This window comes from Lissotriton helveticus, chromosome 6 (genome assembly GCF_964261635.1).
Source record: "Lissotriton helveticus chromosome 6, aLisHel1.1, whole genome shotgun sequence".
NCBI classification, from domain to species: Eukaryota; Metazoa; Chordata; class Amphibia; order Caudata; family Salamandridae; genus Lissotriton; species Lissotriton helveticus.
Genome location: NC_136067.1, coordinates 2088685776 through 2088691775, shown reverse-complemented (window position 1 = coordinate 2088691775; position 6000 = coordinate 2088685776). Strand labels below are relative to the sequence as shown.

The window sequence follows — 6000 nt, the reverse complement described above, 5'->3', positions numbered from 1 at the left end:
GAATACTTGGCACATTTTAAGAGTGTCCATTAAAGTAGTCAGGGAAATTTTTTTTTGAATGGGAATGACATTTGCAGACCTAAATCAGCAAGAACAACATCATTACATTGAGGCCAAATACCACGACATCCAATGATAAAGCCATGAAATGTTAGTGTTGCATTTTGTGAGATCTTTGATTTGCTGTGACAGATCCTGATGGTATTTCACTTTACTCTCACACGCTAATTCAAGGGAATTCTGGGAGTTTTCATAACGAATTGAAACATCAATCACTACAGCTGTACCATTTTTGGTAAACACTACATCTGGTTTTTGTAGTTCTCCTTGATTATTCGTAACATGAGGTTCCCTATATGCCATCCAACCACACCTTTTTGCTCTATCAATGAGCAATTCTAGAATTTTGCTATGTCTTTTTATCCTAATGTCCTTAGTTTTAGGACATGCGCCTGAAATATGAGAAATTGTTTCGCAAACTTCATTACAATAACTACATGTAGCAAATGTACGGTTGCTTACCCTAGTGATAGTTTGTCTAGTATATAAAACATTTGCTTTTAACATCAGCGCAGCTATGTACTGTTTTCTTTCATTTTGTTATGCTTGCTGATCCAGAAGTTTGAGGTTGGATTACTTGCTAAGTATCATAGTTACTCCCACCGTTTACCCGCGCTTCATTGAATTTCTTCACTTTGACTTTCAGAGTACTGGGCAGAAATCACATTGCGTCAACACCCGCCTCGGGCCTTCACGATGCTTTGTTTTAATTAAACAGTCGTATTCCCCTGGTCGCGCAAGTTCTAAGTCAGCTGCTAGGCACCAGCCGAGGCAGAATGCCGGCCCGTGCCTCCTGGGAGGGGGCACGGGGAGAGGCGACCACCACAGCAGGGGCGATCCAGAGTCGCCACCGCCCCAGAGGGAGGCGCCTCGTCCAGCCGCGGCGCGCCCTGTCCCGCTTCACTCTCTAGCCTGACTGACCCAGCCCTTAGAGCCAATCCTTATCCCAAAGTTTTGGATCTGACTTGCCGACTTCCCTTACCTACATTGTTCCAACATGCCAGAGGCTGTTCACCTTGAAGACCTGCTGCGGATATGGGTACGGCCCGGCGCGAGATTTATACCATCTCCCCGGATTTTCAAGGACCAGCGCAGCGAGAGCTCACCGGACGCTGCCGGAACCGCAACGCTTTCCAAGGCTCGGGCCCCTCTCTCGGGACGAACCCATTCCAGGGCGTCCTGCCCTTCACAAAGAAAAGAGAACTCTCCCCGGGGCTCCCACCGGCTTCTCCGGGATCGTTTGCGTTACCGCACTGCACGCCGCGAGGGCACCCGCCTCCGCCACTCCGGGTTTGGGGATCTGAACCCGACTCCCTTTTGAACGGCTGAGGGCAACAGAGGCCATCACACGTCCCTTCCGAACGGCGCTCGCCCATCTCTTAGGACCGACTGACCCATGTTCAACTGCTGTTCACATGGAACGCTTCTCCACTTCAGCCTTCAAAGTTCTCGTTTGAATATTTGCTACTACCACCAAGATCTGCACCAGCGGTGGCTCCACCCGGGCCCTTGCCCCTGGCTTCCGTGTTCACTGCAACGGCCCTCCTACTCATCGCGGCTTAGCCCCCGCAGCTCTCAGCGCCGGCAACGGCCGGGTATGGGCCCAACGCTCCAGCGCCATCCGTTTTAAGGGCTAGTTGATTCGGTTGGTGAGTTGTTACACACTCCTTAGCGGATTCTAACTTCCATGGCCACCGTCCTGCTGTCTATATTAACCAACACCTTTTCTGGGGTCTGATGAGCGTCGGCATCTGGCGCCTTAACCAGGCGTTCGGTTCATCCCGCAGCACCAGTTCTGCTTACCAAAAGTGGCCCACTAGGCACTCACATTCCATGCCCAGCTCCACACCAGCGAGCAAGGCTTCTTACCCATTTAAAGTTTGATAATAGGTTGAGATCGTTTCAGTCCCAAGACCTCTAATCATTCGCTTTAACAGATAAAACTGGGGCTCCGAGCGCCAGCTATCCTGAGGGAAACTTGGCAGGGAACCAGCTACTAAATTGTTCGATTAGTCTTTCGCCCCTATACCCAGGTTGGACGACCGATTTGCACCTCAGGACCGCTACGGACCTCCACTAGAGTTTCCTCTGGCTTCACCCTACACAGGCATAGTTCACCATCTTTTGTGTCCTATCACACACGCTCATGCTCCACCTCGCGGACAGATCGGGCGAGACGGGCCGGTGGTGCACCCACGCTACGGCCCTCCACCAGAGTTTCCTCTGGCTTCGCCCTACCCAGGCATAGTTCACCATCTTTTGTGTCCTATCACACACGCTCATGCTCCACCTCGCCGACAGAGCGGGCGAAACGGGCCGGTGGTGCGCCCACCGCTGGAAGCGCGGCGGGATGCCACCTCATCCGTCATGCGCCGGCCCTCGCCTTCATTGCGCCACAGGGTTTCGCTCGGCCCTCTGACTCACGCACGTGTTAGACTCCTTGGTCTGAGTTTCAAGACGGGTCGGGTGGGTAACCAACATCACCGCAGACCCCTGGCGTGGGCCTCTCCGCCCGATGGACGATGCAGTTGGGGCACACTGAGAACAGTCCGCCCCAGTCGACAGTCGCGCTGGGAGCAGGGGGCCCGTCCCCCTTCAACTGCCCCGGCACGCCCAGAGGGGTGCCCAGGAGAGGGCACGGAGGCAGTCAAATCTCCCTCGGCCCCACGGACATGGCGAAGCTGCTGCCAGGGGGGCTGTAACACCGTCCTCCGGAGCGGAGGGCAACCTGCCACCCCGAAGCCTTCCCAGCCGACCCGGAGCCGGTCGCGGCGCACCACCACGGAGGAAATGCAACCTGTGGGGGCCGGGTAGGGCCTGGGCGCTGGTCCCACGGAGGGAATCTGGAACTCCCGGGCCACCGACCTTCCTGCCATTTTGAATCCTCCGGGCAGACTGCACGGACCCCACTTGTTTACCTCTCGACGGTTTTACGCCCTCTTGAACTGTCTCTTCAAAGGTCTTTTCAACTTTCCCCTATGGTACTTGGCTATCGGTCTTGTGCCCGTATTTAGCCTTAGATCGAGTTTTGGTCTGCATTCCCAAGCAACCCGACTCCGAGAAGACCCGATACCGGCGCGAAGGGGGCTGCTACCGGCCTAACACCATCCGCAGAGTGAGCCTCGATCACACTTGGGCCCCCTGAGCGGCGCCGGGGAGTCGTCTTCTGTTGGCCACATGTCGGCCGGGGGCTGCTACCGGCCTAACACCATCCGCAGAGTGAGCCTCGATCACACTTGGGCCCCCTGAGCGGCGCCGGGGAGTCGTCTTCTGTTGGCCACATTTCCCGCGCCCGTCGCCGGGCGGGGATCTGACACCGGGCTCTTCCCTCTTCACTCCCTGTTACTGGGGGAATCCAGGTTAGTTTCTTTTCCTCCGCTTAGTAATATGCTTAAATTCTGCAGGTCGCCACGTCTGATCTGAGGTCATAGTCGGAAGAATAACGCTGGAGCGTCGAAGGGGGTTGCCGGGGCAGGCCAGGCCACTGCCGGAGCAGGGGCCTGGCGTCCCGGCAGCGCCCGCCCTCTTTCCCCGGATCGGATCTGGAAGGGGATTTGCCCTTCTCAAGAAGCCGGGCGCGAAGCTGGGCACCCGAGGCGCGTGCACGTGGGCAGCCAGTGGGACACCACTGACAGCCACCCGCGGTACGCAGGCAGGCACCCCGGGATGGGCCTGTGACAGACCGGTCGCCAGAGCCCTTTCTCGGAGACCAGGCGAGCCGGCGGCATACCTCCATGGCATACCTCCATGTCCCTAGCCGCGTTTGACGATCGAGCGACCCTCAGACAGGCATAACCCCGGGAGGAACCCGGGGCCGCAAGGTGCGTTCGAAGTGTCGATGATCAATGTGTCCTGCAATTCACACTAATTCTCGCAGCTAGCTGCGTTCTTCGTCGACCCATGAGCTGAGTGATCCACCGCCAAGAGTCACATGCAACTTTTTGAAAACGATCGACCACCTGCGGGCGCAGGAGAAGCGGGAGGAAGGCAACCCTGTCCATCCGCGGGCAAGACAGCCCGGGCACCCTGTTCAAGGCTTCCCCTCTGGGAGTCAGACTGCACCGTTGGGAAAAAAACATTGCCAGGCGTTCAGCTTGGGAGTCCCCCCACCCGCCCATGGGCAAGGTAGCGGGCTCCTAGTGTGACGGGAGCAGGCGGCCCCGCGGCCACCGGTCCCTCCCAGGGTAAACAGGAAGAACCACATGAGTCTTCAAACCCCTCAGCCCGGTGGCACAAGACCGGGTCGAACCGGGTACCTGGCACCGAGGGAGGGTTGCTCCACCTGCACGTCAGCCATCAGTCGCCAGGCAGCCCCAAGCCGTGCCGGTGGCCTGGGCAAAGGGTAGGGTGGGCTGGCGATCAGCCCACCCTACCCTTTGCCCAGGTCGGAGGAGCTGAAAGGGAAGAGCCAGGCGGCTCCCCATCCCGCACGCCTCCCACCACAGGTACTCGCCCCTTCTCTTCCAGGCCGCCCTGCCGCATGAGAAGGGCCGCTCCTCGGTCACCTGGAACTCGGACAGGCCGGGACTTGGACGCGGGAGAGCCCAGCCCGCACCAGGGCCTTTCGAGGGAGGGGTGGTACCAGCCCGAGGATTTACTGCCATTCGGTTCCCCCCACCTGAGGGGGGGATCGTGCCGGGTGAACTTGGTTTCCGTCACGGAGAGGGGCAGGGGACAGGGGCCACCCCCACCCCTGGTCTCCCGCGCGTCAGTCAGGCCGTCTCTGATTTAAAGAGCCATTTGCAGTTTCACTGTACTGGCTTAATCTTTGAGACAAGCATATGCTACTGGCAGGATCAACCAGGTAGCCGCACCTGATGACTGGGTGGGAGCCGCATGCCCATCTCCCCGACCGGCAACCTTCACGCACCCCTCAATCTCTTGGGAGCCTGCCAGGGGAAGGTGCCCAATCGCCTGGGCGGGAGGGGTCACTGGAGGGGTGTGGAGAGGTGCGGTTGCATGGGCACCGGCATGCCCACCCATCTCCCCTGGGAGGGAGAGGCAGGCGAAGGCGCAGCCTGAGTGAAGAGGTAGGGGTGCCGGAGCCTGGCGGCAGCGGCATTCCTCAGAATGGACGTTCTGAGCTGCTGTGGAAATGTGCTGTAGTTATCAACAAAACAAAATGCCAGTTCTGCTCAATGAGTTCAAATGATTTCTGCAAGACAATGAACACAACACTGTCCTGCAAAGACTAGCCGTTCAGTCTTGAAACCAATTTATTTATTCAAGTTTTTTTGGATACTTTTTTGGAATTCAAATATGATTAACAATCAGTTATAATCTCACAATGATATTTACAAGGGGAGCTCCTATTTACAACTTGTATATGCAAATATGTACAAGACAAAGGTGTAAAAGAAAAAAGATTTTTGGGTGAAAGAAAGCCACAAGCATTCGTTTTAGATTCATCCACTACCAATCTGTGCCACATTCATACCAAACATATATAGTGCAATGGAGAAACAAAGAAAAGAAAAGAAGTTTGTGTGTGTATGTGTCCCTTACCTAGTTATTTATATCTTTTGAGTCAGGTGGGGGCACCTACTATATAGTCAATCAATCACAAATATTGTTTAGTACATAAAAAAAAGCCATCATAAATTATTCAAAATTAAACAAAACATCCATGAAGGTATGATTGGCCTAATAGAACAAACAAACAAACAAGGGGTCGACGCGTTTCAAATCCCCCAAAATGCGGGGATTATCCTCAGGACCACAGATGGAATTAATATGAAAAAACAAGAATAACCATTCTTACTACCAAGCACAAACTAAGCGGTGTTCAAACTTAATATTCAGTCTTTCCCAACACTCAAACATTACCTGTCTGTCTTCAAGTTATCTGTGTTGGTTCTGTGAAATTTGACAGAAAAGAGGTAATCAATGAAAAAATGCACTCTTTCTGGGCATCTTGAGACACCAGGGGGGGAGGCCAAA

At 55.0% G+C, this 6000-nt stretch overlaps 1 non-coding gene and 1 pseudogene across 1 annotated transcript; both read right to left on the bottom strand.

Annotated features, from left to right (window-relative positions):
- Positions 1-3488, bottom strand: part of LOC144765600 (28S ribosomal RNA) — a 7330-nt pseudogene extending 3842 nt beyond the window's left edge.
- A 347-nt stretch (positions 3489-3835) lies between these two features.
- Positions 3836-3989, bottom strand: LOC144764456 (5.8S ribosomal RNA). Its single transcript, XR_013596555.1, has one exon. It is a non-coding gene; the product is annotated as a 5.8S ribosomal RNA (ribosomal RNA).
- Between the last annotated feature and the right edge of the window lie 2011 nt (positions 3990-6000).